We start from the raw sequence: 14,520 nt of genomic DNA on the forward strand, positions 1-14,520 counted from the left end.
AATAGCAATAGATAGTGACGAACCAGAATTCAAGGTCAAAAGCATTCTAGATTCCAAAGTAGTAAGAAAGGTCCTATACTATCTGGTAGACTGGAAAGGATATGGACCCCAGGACAGATCATGGGAACCTAGTACAAACATTAATGCTTCTCGGTTGGTACGTAAATTCCACCGAGATAATCCCACTAAACCTGGGCCTGGGAACACACCACTGAGGGGGGCCTTGAGGGGGGAGAACTGTCATGATTACTAGCCAGGGGGTCTCCTTTAAACCTTTACCCCTTTTGGGGCAAGTGGAGGCAGGTGGGGAGATCAGGTAGGGGCCAAGTGGGTAAAAGCCTGGCATTCAAGACACTCACAGCAGTCACTCAGAATAAACACTCCTATCTCTTAGGGTAACTGCACACTTGTTTCCTGGTTGTTACATCACTTCCTGCCACTCAAATATGGACATTGAGGAACCTCCTGGCATCCAGGAAGTTACAAGGCATTCTAGTGTTTGGGCGTGGCTGCCTATAAAAGCCACGCCCGAAGAGCAGCGCATGCTTCGTGTGCTTCCTGTAAGCTCGAGAGCACATGCGTACCGCTGCCTGGTTCTCAGTCTTCAGCCTTTCCGATTCGAATCCATCCGACGACCGGAGTCAGCGCTTGCTTCATTAACCCTGCAACATGAAGAAGGAGAGAAATAAAACAGTTAGCTCACAGTGAGTTACACGCGCCTGCAAATCACAGCGCTGCATGCTCTAAAGCAGAAAATGTTCACCTACCTCGAACATCCCTTGCAACAGAAACCGCAGTTCTTCATTGCGCGCACCTACGGCCCGCCTCTCGTATCCTGCAAAGAAAGAGAAAAGACTTTAGTCGCTTGCAGCAGAAACCGCTGTTCTTCATTTCGCGCATCTACGGCCCGCCTCGGGTATCCTGCAAAGAAAGAGAAAAGACATTAGTATTCTTTCGCCATCTACGCTCACCGCTGTTGCTGCAGTCCAGTGCTGTGAACTGGCACATAGCACCACGGCAGACCGGAAACATCAGATTTGCCCAGTGAGGTAACTGGGCAGTTATGAACATTGAGACTCTACTTACCTGAACTTATCTGCAAACTTACCTGAACTGAAGTCACAGTGCAGAAACTGGGTAACACGAACCCTTGGAGCTAAATCAGTGCATTTGACAGCAACTCCAAAGCAACTCCGAAGAAATAGAGCCCATGCATGAGCAGGATGGAGGGCGCACCAAATTAAACACACAGGTGAGACACGGACCAGGGTGCTTAGATATCTAGGTGGGTTGGGAGGGAGAAGGAGGGTTGCTATCCTTTGGAGTTCACCCCTAACAATTCACTCTTTTGGCAGGTCAGACTTCCCACTAACTGAAAGGTGGTGTAGAACTAGAGAAGGAACCGGGGGACTCCATTGCTCCTGCAGAGACTCTGGTAAGCGTGACAGCTCTTCCCCGAGGAATAATACAAAGCAGAAAATTCAGGGTGGTGTCCATGTATTGCCATTATCATATACAGTATTATCGATGACAATATACAAATGCAATATACACAATACATAAATTGGGTGGGAATTTAATGCTTGCCTCCTAGTCTTTAATAGAATTAATACTCCCTGCGCAGTTAACAGGGGTAATCTTCATTCTATGGCAAGACTGGAGGAGAGCGTTATGCTTGTTCAAAGCTTCCCAACACAGCGACCGCTAGGCTCTCGGTCCGCTTAAAATAAAACTCTTTAAATGTACGATCATTCGCCCAGTCTGCTGCTAGCATAATATCTCTCAAAGACACTCCTGCCGTAAAGGCTTTAGATGCCATAGCTCCACGCACTGAGTGCGCTCTGTACTTCCCCAAATCAATGTTTGCTGCTTGCATAATCTCCTTAACCCATCTAGCATTGGTAGCTGTGGATACGCCCTGAAAAGGTTTCCTAGGCGCTATGAGCAATTGCGTGGTGCTGGCTGCTCTGTGTTCTGCTGTCCTGCTTCATACTCTTTGACGCAACTCGCTACACACCACTTAGGTCTGTTTGGAAAATATGGATAGTGTACTGAAGAAGTACCTGTGTTAGTCCTCTTTACTATTGCGAAGGTTACTCCTTCTGGACCGAAGGACCTTCTATTTACCTCCAGCGCTCTCACATCCGATACGTGCTTGCCAAAAACTAGGCACAAAAGCATTGCTAGTTTACCCGACAATTGCTTAAGGGATAAGTATCTGTCTATGGGCCAACTTTCTAAAAGCTTAAGGACAACTGATACGTCCCAGACTGTCTTAAACCGAGGTTCTGGGGCACCTTAAATCTGGCCCCTCGAATGAGTCTGACCACTGCTGGGTATTCTCCCACTGGTACTCCCTCGATCGGCAGGTGTCCAGCAGATATCGCAGATCTGTATACTCCTACTGTGCGGAACGCTCTTCTGTCTTGTAACAACTGCGCTAGGAAGTTTAGGATCATCACTACAGGTGCTGAAATGGGATGAACACCTCTCCCCTTGCACCAGCTAATCCATTTGGCCCAAGCCACGTCGTAGCTCCTTCTAGTGGACGGAGCCCAGGATTCTGCGATGAGCTCTGCAGCTTGCGCATAAATTCCTGGCAGCGCTCAGCGTCTCCTGATATCCTGCTCACGATAAGTGGGAGTGTCCCTCTCACTCTCAGAGGATGATACGACCTAACTGGGTCCGTGAGGAGTTGTTCTCCTTCTGGTAGGACTCTCGGATGGTCCACTGCTAGCTCCATAAGCATTGGAAACCACACTTGTGACTTCCACAGTGGTGCTACTAACAGCAGCTCTGCTCTCTCCCTCAGACATTTCGCTAGAACTCTGCTCTGCATCATGAATTGGGGAAAAGCATAGTGCGGGCCATTGCTCCATTCTTGCAGGAACGCGTCTGTCCCTCGAGCACCTGGGTCCAGCCTCCAGCTGAAGTACACAGGTGTCTGAGTGTTCAACCGGGATGCAAAGAGGTCTATGTGTAGCAGTCCCCGTTTCTGATTCATCTTCTGAAACACTGCCGGATCCAGCTTCCAATCGTTGGAGTCCATGAGGTAGCGTGAGTTCCAATCCGCTACTCCGTTCAGTGTCCCGGGAAGGTATTCCGCCGTTACAGATGTCTCTGACTGAAGGCAAAAATGCCAAAAATCTTTCACCAGTTCTGCTAGCATCTTGGATCTGGTGCCGCCTAGGTGGTTTATATATCGGACTGCCGATATGTTGTCCATCTTTAGTAAGACGCACAATTTCATCTTCCCCTTCCCCTTCGCGAAAGACCCTGCTAACAGTTCCAGACGGTTTATGTGGAGGCAAAGTTCCTCCTCACTCCATTTCCCCCCTGTCTGCAGGTCCCCGCATTGCGCCCCCCAGCATAACCGGCTGGCGTCAGATTCTATGATCAGGTCTGGCCGATCTCCAAAAATGGCCCGCCCATTCCAGGCGTCCATATTCTTCACCCACCATTCCAGTTCTGTCACGGATTCTTGATCCAAAGGTACCAACTGATGATACTTCAAGCCTTGCTGCAGGTGTCTTATCTTTAGTCTCTGCAGCGCGCGATAGTGTAAGGGTCCAGGAAATATGGCTTGAATGGAAGCTGCTAGGAGCCCCGCTATTCTCGCCAACGTCCTGAGCGAGACCATTTGTTTCTGTAGGCACCCTCTTATTTCCCTCTTGATGTCGCATATTTTCCAGGCTGGGAGTTCCAGTGTGGCTTTCCTGGTGTCTAAGACAAAACCTAGGAAGTCTAGTCTCTCTGCTGGTGCAGTGTCCGACTTCTCTGCATTGACCAGAAATCCTAGGTGCGCCAGCAGGTCCTGAACCCATTTTGTCTGATATAGGAGTGCTTCTCGGTCCTCTGCCAACAGCAGGAGGTCGTCCAAATAAATGATCAACCTTATACCTTTCTCCCTTATTGCTGTCGCTACTGGCTTCATTAGCTTGGTAAAGGCCCAAGGAGCCGACACAAGCCCGAAGGGCATGGTCTTGCATTGCCAAAACCGCCCTTTCCAGCGAAAAGCCAGGAAGGTCCTGAATTCCTCTAATACTGCGACCATTAGGTAGGCATCCTTCAGGTCCAGTCTCGTCAGCCAGTCTCCTTCTCTGAGGGAGTCTCGGAGCTGGTGGATGCCCTCCATCTTGAAATGACGGTAGACTACCCAACCGTTCAGTTCTTTCAGGTTTATAACTGGTCGCACTTTCTCCTTCCTGTGCACCAAGAACATGTTGCTTACGAAGCTGGGATCTCTCAGACATCTCTCTATGGCGTTCTTCTGCCCCAACTGACATAGCTCGTGATCTAGCAGTCTCTGCTCTGCGCGCACTAATGGTGCGGCCTGCTCTCTTGTATGGGTGGTTTTACAAATTCTAGTTGCATACCTAGTAAGGTTTGCAACACCCAGGCATCGCTGGAAAGCGCGCGGCAGTTTCTCCAGAACATACCCGTTCTCCTCCCTACTGGAGGTTAATGAGCTGCTCTCACCTTGTGTGAATCCTTGACCTCGTCCGGATCCTCTCCCTCGGCGTCCTCTCGGGAAACGCCCTCTGGCTGGGAAGAAGGAATCCTGCTGCCTGTTCTCCCAGTATTGAGCTCTGGGATTTGGGGGTCTTCTACCTCCTTGGTTTCGATCAGCCGTGTGACCCCTGTGGCGTCTGGTCCCGGAAATAACCCAGTTAGGGAAGATCTTGCGGATTGAGGCTTGCGCCTTCTCCAGGGAACTGTAGGTACCGACGAAATGGCCCATTTCTTTTCCGAAGGTTTCTCCGGAGAGGAGTCCTTGTGCCGCTTCTCCTGCCTCGTATGATGCGAGGTCGCTGAGCTTGGCATCAATCTTCAGCAATAGCCGTCTTCTTCGTTCCAAGGCGATGGCGCAGTTGGCATTACCTGGTAAGCAGACTGCTCTCTGTGCCCAGTCTGCCGGGGCGTCGGGGTCTACTTCTTCCCCCGTGTCTCTAGCCCTCTCTGCCAGGTCCATGATCTTTGCGAGCGGGCCGGCTAAGTCTAGTACATTCTCTTGGCAATTCTTCCAAGATCTGTCGATACCCTTACGGGGATCCTTGCTGGTTTTAGATACAAACGTAAGCATCTTGGGGTCTATCTCCAGGGTTTCGGCTACTTTACCCGGAAGGTCTGGTCTCGGGCACTCTGCTCGAAGGTGCTGTCGGACCTCTCTGTCGAGTGCTTTCCTTAATCTCATGGTCATGTACTGTGCCACTCTTGGTGATGGTGGCCAGTCTGATGACCTCGGGTTCCGGATGCTGTCCGGGTCGAACATACCCTCTTCTGCCACCTCGAGGTGTTTCTCTTTGAGGACTCTCTTGCCTCAGCTGGGTTTGACCTCTTCCTCCTCCCCTATCCCTTCCTCGTCCTGGGAGGGTGGGTCACCTTCCACTGGCTCCTCTTCCAAGCCTGGCTTCTCCTCTCCATTATCTTCTTCCCCTGGAGTGGGGGTCGTGAGGTTTGGCACTGTCTGACGCTGCAAATACGCTTCTGTGAGCTTTGCGAAGGCATCGACAACCTCCAGGGCCTTTGCTTTTGCCCCATCTGAAGGGCCCTGAGGGTCACAAGAGGCTTTCCTCTTATGGGCCTGAGTACTCCCCTTAGACCCTGTTGTCAAGGGTTCGGTGGGTGTGCGATCTGCCATACCGGCGCTATCTTAGGCTGGTGTAGGATGGCCTCTAGGGTCTCCAGCCTTTCTTGTAGGGGTCTCACCCCTTGTGCCACGGCATCCACTAGTGAGTTTCCCAGCACCTCCTTGAAGCTGGCTGCCAAATCCAAAGACTGCTCTTCTTCGCTCCATTCAAACTCTGACATTCTGTGAGGTAGCTTGGTGCCTGTTATACCTGAGACAGGTGTCTGAGCACGCCCACTTCACTAGCTGGTGCTTGCAGATAGTTCTGATTATCTCTAGTAACTACTGTGTTATATGCAATTATTAGGAAAATGTATTTTTTTTAATATTATTTTTTTAAGTCTATTTGTTAATTCTGTGGCAGCACCGGGTAAATTGTTCTTTCGTGCCTGTGATGGGAGATCAATGTATTAGGGGGTCTTTTAGGAGGGCCCCGTTTATATTAGCACTTGTGCTCGTGTCTCCCGTGGAGCTTATCTGCTCCCTGCTCGTGTACAGCTGAAGCTGTAGGTCGCGAGCATGTAAGCTGCTGATCCGTAGTGTCTCCGGTTTTGGCCTGAGTCAGGCTGAGTATTATGATTTCCTTGTGATCTGGGAAGCTTTTGCAGAAATCACTGCCATGCCCTGGTTCACTGCGTACTGACTCCGCGTCGCACTGCAAATGCGACGCGGGCTCTCACGCTTTGGGCTCCGGCCCCACCTCCCCGAGGGAGGGGTGGGAGCGGCTTGCATACACTGCCTCCTATGAGGCTCTCTGGGCTCCTGCGGGAGCAGCGCGGATAACCCCTGACGTGCCGGTGATGCAGCAAGGGGTTAGTGCGCCGAGGAGCCCCAACTACTGCCTCCCCGCACCTCTGCACCTAAGGTGCTGCGCATTAGTAGGATGATCTTGCGCACCTGGCGCCAACTGTTTGCACAGGTGATCTTGCGCGCACCGTGCTAAATGATCAAGGTATTGAAGTTCAACGTTGCTAAGCTCTATTGCACCAGTTCTTATATTCGTATTATGCATAATATTCGCGTTCTTAACATTCTACACGCTCTTAATATTCTACAACCCCTAGACATGCTATACAAACATGCTATACAGGGAGATGAGGTAAAAATGTACTCATCTGCATGAAGAGCAGTAAAAGAAGAGGAGGAGCTCAGGGGCAGGAAGTGGTCATAGCTGAGCATGGAGTGAGATGGACTACAGAGACTATGGGATCATAGTTCCGAAAGAAGAAAAGCCTATTGAGACATTTTCAGTGTTTTGTTATTGGTTTCATTGGTTTGTTGAAACTGCTGAGGAGTAGTAAAGAAGTTGAAGCATAATGCTCGCCTCCAGTCTTGCCATAGAATCATGGCAATGTCGTCAGTGTATTAACAGATACATTGAAAGCCAAGAATGGTGCATTGAACGGATGACTCAGTCCTGTCAGGAATGTATGACCTATAGGGGGAGCTTGGGACAGTTTGTGCAGGAAGTACTGAACTCACTGAGTTGCCGTATTTTACCAACATTGGTGGCATGTTGACAGACACTTGACGTTGAGCTCAAAGGGAGATGCAGATGACGAGTGATGCAGTTAGTTTCAGTAAATGGCAGAACAGGGGCACCTTATGATGCTGAAGTTTGCAGGTGAACCCAAAGAGGGAAGTTTTGGGGGAAAAGTGTGACTATACTTGAGCTACTCAGATTGCATGCATTTTACCTCCGTTTTTACACTGTTTGGAACGGTTTTGCTAGGTTTTCATTCTCCCACGCTGCACACACCACCTGAAGACATGCAGACTGCTGCGCGGGATGGCCTTGTAGAAGCAGCAGGTGAAATTCACGTGATGAGATGAGATATTGCTACAGACCTTTACACGTAATTCAGGTGGGGGGATTACTAGACAGAAAAAAGCTGTGTTCACAAGGTTGCAGAACATCGTCCAGAGAACCAGTATCAGATGTACTACAAACTACTGTTTTCCAATTTAGGGCCCGATTCATAGAAAAGCGTGCCTAAACCCTAAAAGGTTCACGTGGCGAGAATGACTTTGTGTGCCCCCTTCGGCATGAGGCACCTGTGCGTGATGCACGTATTCATGGCATCATTCCCGCAAAGTAACCCTATGTGCAAGTCGTGGCCAGAATGTGCCCGCAAAGCAAGTGTAGCCACTAATACCTACCTATGTGCGATGCTTGGGTGCAAACTTGTACACCCTGGTAATCCTGCGTTGGGTCCCCAGCAACAGAGCCAACACCATAGCGACAATGCGTAGAATCCCCCATAACTGTTCACAACACCCTGACAACATGCGCATCATTTTCCGTAACTCGAGTAATATCACAGCCAATCGCCGTGCAAACTCCCGTAAACTGTTCCTGTACCCTGCTACACTGCGTATGCGCACCCCTAAATCCAATGTGCAATCTCCACTCTACATCGTGATTCCTATGCACAAGTGTCTGTATGCTCCAGGCTCTGGCCTGGCTGACATCTTTCCTCTCTGATCGACCCTCCCAGTTCTAACATGGGTCCTTCCTATTATCTATCTCCCTTTCTACCTGTGGTGTTCCCCAGGGGTCTAACCTCTTGCCCTGGCTCTTCAACCAATACCTGGCAACTCTCGCCCACCACATTGCTATTTTCTGCTCCAATTTCCAGTGCTATGCTGACGACACTCAACTAATTTTCAGGCTGCCCTTGGCCACCTCCTCGCCTTCTCTCATCTCTGATTGCCTAACTGCCATTCAAGATTGGTGTGCTGTCAACGATCTTTGTCTGAATGCCAGCAAGACAGAGATCCTCCTCATTGGCACATCTCCTCTCTCCTTTTCCCTCACTCTCTGGCTGGCCTCCCTTGGCCCTTCTCTCCCCCCCCCTGAGAGGCTAAGAACCTCAGGGTCATCTTTGACTCCACACTTTCCTTCTCCGCCCACATCTCTGATGTATCTAAAAAGTCAAACTTCTTACTGCACCTCTTCAGAGGTACTCTGCCTTTCCTCTCCTTCCCCCAGAAGCTCACTGTCTCCCAAGCTCTGGTTCTCTCTAGGTTGGACTATTGTAACAGCCTCTATCTACATTTACCTGCCTCTACTCTCCGCCCTCTGGAACTAATCCAGATCAGGACTGCAAGACGTGTGCTTGGCCTCAGGCCCTGGGATCGTATCTTTCCAGCCCTAAAATCTCTTCGTTGGCTCACACTGGATGCAAGAATTGAATTCAAAATCCTCTGCATTGTCCACAAGGCTTTCTGGGGCCTGGATCCAAAATACCTTCAGTTATCCCTCGGCATATACCTCCTCTCTCGAGCTCTTCACTCCTCTACCTCTGACTTCCACAGGGTCAGTCGTTTCTCAAAGAAATGAGCTGGGGGTAGATCTCTGTCTTTGGCTGGGGCCTCCCTCTGGAACAGCCTCCCTACCACTCTGAAACATGAGGAGAACCATCTCTGGTTCCGGAAGCACCTCAAGACCTTCCTCTTTGCTTCTGCCTTCACCCCCCCTCTCATCTGCTGATCTGTTCTCACGGCACCGTGCACCTCGCCTACCTTCTGTCTTCCGGGCCCAGCTACCTGCTCACCCTGCCACCCTCCTGCACTGCCTCCGGGCCACCCCTTGCACTGGGGTCTGTATCTGTACCCATACAGTCCCCCCTTTCTTCCTGCACTTATCATACATACCCTGTCTGCTGCCTTAAACCCAGCACTTGCCACTCGCTGGCTGCACTACCACTGATTGTTGCCTTTATTATTTATTTATTTATTATTATATATCTGTTTCTCCTTTGCTCCGCACTTTCCACTTCTCCCCCCTTCCATGCACTTTTCCCCTCTCCCTCTTCCATGCACTTGCGCGATCTCAATGCCACTGGGCCTAGTACTGTCACTGTTCTCCCCTGTTCGCCTCCCTTGCCATGTCGTGCTCTGAAACACTTGTGTATGAGCGCGATAGAAATAAAATATCAATGTCAATATCAATACCTTGTGGGATACATTTAAGGCCCATGAAAGAAAGCCCCTTCAAACCAAAAACCGCATGGAAAAACGGCTGTGCTTTCTTTCCCTTGGGCATGTGTGGCGAACATTGAACACTGCCACTCAAAGAATGGCTTGGCATTTGTTTTACCTTCAGTTAAATCATCAGAAAATGGCCTACATTCAGAGCGGCATCACATTTGCTGTTCTATACACTGAAGACTAAAGCTGTGCCTGACATCCAAAACAGCTTTGCAAATTGTTATTTATTTCATGAAAACATCACAAACGTGTGCCCTTCATGGAAACACACCCTTGCATGCTTTATTTCTGCTGATTACCAATAAGTGAGGCAATACATTCCAAAGGACAGTTGCTGTACTGATAAAGTACTTGGGGAGCGAAGAATTCTGTTTTCCACTTAACACAGCATTTTATTTTACTGTGTACCATCGTGCTCAAAATTGCCGTAAATGAAAGAAATAACGTGGTGTTTCTTCTTCTCATGTCAATATCAAATAAATCCTGGCCAGCATCCTTTTGAGTCCATAAATCAACCGTATATTGGGAACCCCCCAGAAGATTAAGTGAAATGAAACTATGGTCCACAGAAACCGCATTTGTAAACTTGAAATGCAAGGAAATTAACACTTGTGAATTTGCTCTTCTGAAAACCAGGAAAATGCTGTTTAAAAGTGAAATGACAAATGACAGCTTGTGCTCGCACAGAAATGTGATTGAATATGTGGGTGGGAGGTTTTGCTAAATAATGTATAGTATATTTATCCCCACAAGACTGGGTTTCTTTGAAGAAAAAAAACCCTCAGAAACCAGCAGAACTGGTTTTTGGCCCAGGCACTGACTTCAAGGATGCCCTGCCTCCCAGGGAAAAAGTTGCATCCATAAGTGAACCAGCCCACAAGGACACCTGAGAAGCCCACGAGTGTGAAAATTCACTGCCCTGCTAGACTGGCCAGCATCCCTGCAGAAAGGAACGAAGAACCCAGTAGGGCTGGTGCATGACTGGGAGGTGCTATTTCCTCCAGCATCCACCCTGAAAGGGGGAACTGTAAGAACTGAAAAGGGCCTCATAAAAATCCTTTGTTACAAGCCAGGCCTGGCAGAGACAGTTGGCTGTGGGGGTTTGCAGGACCGCCCACAAAGTGACAAATCCACGCCATTGACTTTAAAGAACTTTTGTACACTAAGACATTTTTCCCAGCACCCTGAATAAGTAGTAACCTTATATTATGCCAGTATTTCATGGGACTTTTAGACAAACATAAAGAGACCAAATGCGTGTTTCTAGCACTTTGTGAACTGAAATGGCCATGGAAAATGCATTTCGGTATGAATTATAAATGGGATGAATCTGAAACTTAGTGGAAAGATGTGAAATGTTATTGGAAATGTGTGTAGCCATTGGCAGATTTTTAAATATTATGCGTTTCATGAAAATGACGAAATTGTGCCAAAGGGTGATGTGACATCACACAGAGTTGGCAATAGGACTGTCCAATTCCCTGTGACGTAGGGAATCTGTATACCGTCTTCTTATAATGGTGACTAGGATAAATGTGAAGTTTGGCTCCATAACCCATTTTTGGTAAACGTAACTTTGTGGGAAAAAGGAAAGGTCGTAAATGCACACACATAAATGATGTAATTTCCCCTGAACCAATCAGCCCAGGGGGAGGTGGGAGGACCGACAGGCTGGCCTATCCTAGGTTAGGAGCAATTCCAGAGTACTTCCCCCAGATTGTAAAATGCTATGATGTCACTTTGGCTATATAAGGGGAAGACTGAGAAACAAAAGGAAGAATCCACTGAAACTCACCTTTAAGATCCAGGAAAGCAGATCCATCCATCCAGATCCAGGCACACCAGAATCCAGGGAGAAAGGAGGGAAGGCAGCTTATCTCCTTCAAGAGAGCCCAGTGACCTGATCCCTTGCCCAGCTGTCCAGCTCCCACCCAGCTGTCGACAGTGACCAGACCTTGCCTAGCTGTCCAGCATCCAATCCAGGAGAGCCCAGTGACCAGAGCCCTTGGCTCAGCTGTCCCAGTGACCAGAGACCTTGGCCCAGCCATCTTGAGTGACCAAATCCCTTGGCCTAGCTGTCCAGAGACCTCATTGGCTGTCCCCCAAACTCAAGCTTACATTGTAGCTATCACATCACCCAGTCCCCAAATGTCATGCCCCGCTCTTTTAACCCTTGAACCCAATTGAAATCCCTTCAAAACCCCAAATTGCCATTATCATCTGTTCACCTTTCCATAGAAGAATCTGTGTTAGCCTATGTCTGTTAGCTTATCTCTTTTATAATTCTGCCTGTTATCTGTGTAAGTTCTTAGTACCATTTTGAAGTAAATTAATGAATTCCCCTATAAGGAGATTCACGGTGCGAGCTGGTTAAAATGTAAAATGAACTCCCTTGCGTGCAGTGTCTTTCTTTAATAATTATAGCCATTAAAATATAGTCTCATCAGAACTGATCCTTGGGCAACAAAAAATGAATGGTCCCGTATATTGTGCTTTCCTATCAATTCTGATTTGTATGTGTCCCATAGAAAAACCCAAACAGTAATCCCATTAAGAGTATTCCCTTTCCATCAGAATCCTATCTGTAATGTGCTTTGGTTTCTTATCCTAAAAAACGATTTTTGATTTTGACAGCCAAGCCCTTTCCATGGCTGTTGTCATCCCAAGTTCCGTGTAGAAACTAATTGCCATTCTGCAACCTGTGTTTTCTGTTTCATTTCTGTCTTTTTCTCCAAATCGATTTCTTACCTGTGTTCACGTTGCTTTGGTGCCCGGCTCAGTAGTCTGTAAGCTTCCTTATCTCTTAAGTGCAGCCACACAAATTTCTGTCCTAGCTATCCCACCGCAATAGTAAACTGATGTGCAAGTAGCAAGTGTAATCCGATTATGCCATTTTGCTCACAAATAAGGTTTTCAATTTTGTTTCTGGCCTCCCATCTCGGGGTGGTGGTCTGAATTCACAATTCAACTTTTCCCTCTTTTTACTGACTCCTTGCCAATGATTTCCATCCACAAAGAATTTAGTTAGCAGAAGTTTGGAGTGAGTGTTGCAGCTGGAGTGCTGAACTTGAGGGCTATCTGTTATTTAAAAAAAACGCTTTCTCTTTTGTTTTGCTATTAAAGGTTTATGTATGTTGTGTTCTAAGTTTGAATTAACTGTATTGTGGGAATCTTTGCAGTCTATTGCCACCACATTGGTGATTGCTGCCCATATTGTTTGATTTGCTTGATTTTTCATTGAATCCTAAAATTAATAAATACCATATTGTTACACACCGGCCTGGTTCATAGTCCATTGCGACACAGGGTGTTTGTTAAGGTGGGTGTGAGACGGTTTGGGGCCTTCTCAAAGAAAGAACCCGAAATTGATTCAAGATAAAAAGTGTTTTTATTGTGCGCCACATTCATCGTCAGTGGAGGAAGTCCCTGGCTGCAGTGTACCGTGCCATAAAACTGTTACAATCCCTTCGGGTGGTGGAAGGATCGAGAGATTTGCGTGGGCATTTCCCTGACGAGAGGTTGCGTGGTCAGGTCCATGAATGTGCTTGGTTGTGCGCATTTGGGGGCATGCGATGGACTGCCTGCGGGCCTTTCTCTGGTAATGCCCACATTTTCCCTTGTTTGTCCTCATTTTTTGTGTTCAGTCCCCTACTCTGTTCTCTGCGCAGGCATGCCCACACTCTGCGTGGTGTCTTGCGCAAGGCAATTGTCTGCTCGCAGAGATGTGCCGAGCCTGCGCGAAGGCCCCATAAAGTACAAAAATGTTCTGCGCAGTTGCTTGCATAAATCGACGGAGGGGGTTTCACACGCGGGTTGGCCCGCAAAGTACCTTACCGTGCAAAAAATTCCAATACTCCGGCCCTTAGTTGGCAGTGCATTGTGTGAGCAGTAGTTAATTAAAACTACACCCACTGGCAGTTAACTCACATTTCTTCACCAGCGCAATATAGCATAGCTCATTTGAATACTCTCTGCTTCACTGATATCTGAGAGCTGGTATTTCACAGTGAAAACTTCCACACATCCTGGCAAAAGTGTAAGAGGCATACTTTGAATTTATAAAAACATATTTTGAGCAACTAGTGGGCGGGGACACCAGGCTGAAAAAATGCAATGCAACCCACTTATCACAAATGACTTGTTCACACCCCAGGTGCCCTGCGTGGCTGCCCAGCACCGACTTAACATATGTGCGTGTGACCCATCACTTCTTCATTGTTGTTATACTCGCATGAACCGCCTCTGCAGAGCCAGGCGTACATGCAGACTGTAGACCGCTGCGTCACAGGCTGGCTGTGAATCTAATGGCGTCCCTTAGTGCGTCTGAACCTGGCCAAGGAGGTGAGCCAGAACACGCGGGAACAAGCACAGGGGCCTTCCCCGGGCCTGCTGAGGCTGCACAGCTGTCTTGGTGGCAACTGAGACCATTCCTAGCTGGAGAGTCGAGAGAGGAATGGTTCTGGAATGGTTACTTTTTAAAATAAAAGCATACGAATGGTGGAACTTAAAATAAAAACAAGTAGAGGAGTGGCGCTTCCAACTGCTTCCACTCACTTCCTCCACTGGTTTCGCAACAATCACTTCATCAGGACTCTCTAGTGGATTGTATCTGGCAATATGAAATCGTGGCTGGTCTGGCCTCCATGGAGCTAGGAGTAAGCTAGAATGTTCCCAGTGTGCATCCTCTGTCCTATGACAGTGTTGACGGATGGGGACTTTTGCAATTTTATACTAGATAAGTTGACCATGAACTATGTGTAACATTTCTATACAAACCCAATGTTGCTTTGGCCTGAGAATAAGGACGCCACGTGGATGGTAACATGGACATCTGGGTTTCCCAGCCAGGAGTGGAGCGTGTCCTGGGTTGTTTTCAGAATGTGTTCACTAATAAATGA

This window comes from Ambystoma mexicanum, chromosome 6p (genome assembly GCF_040938575.1).
Source record: "Ambystoma mexicanum isolate Mex_15411 chromosome 6p, UKY_AmexF1_1, whole genome shotgun sequence".
In the NCBI taxonomy this organism is placed as follows: Eukaryota; Metazoa; Chordata; class Amphibia; order Caudata; family Ambystomatidae; genus Ambystoma; species Ambystoma mexicanum.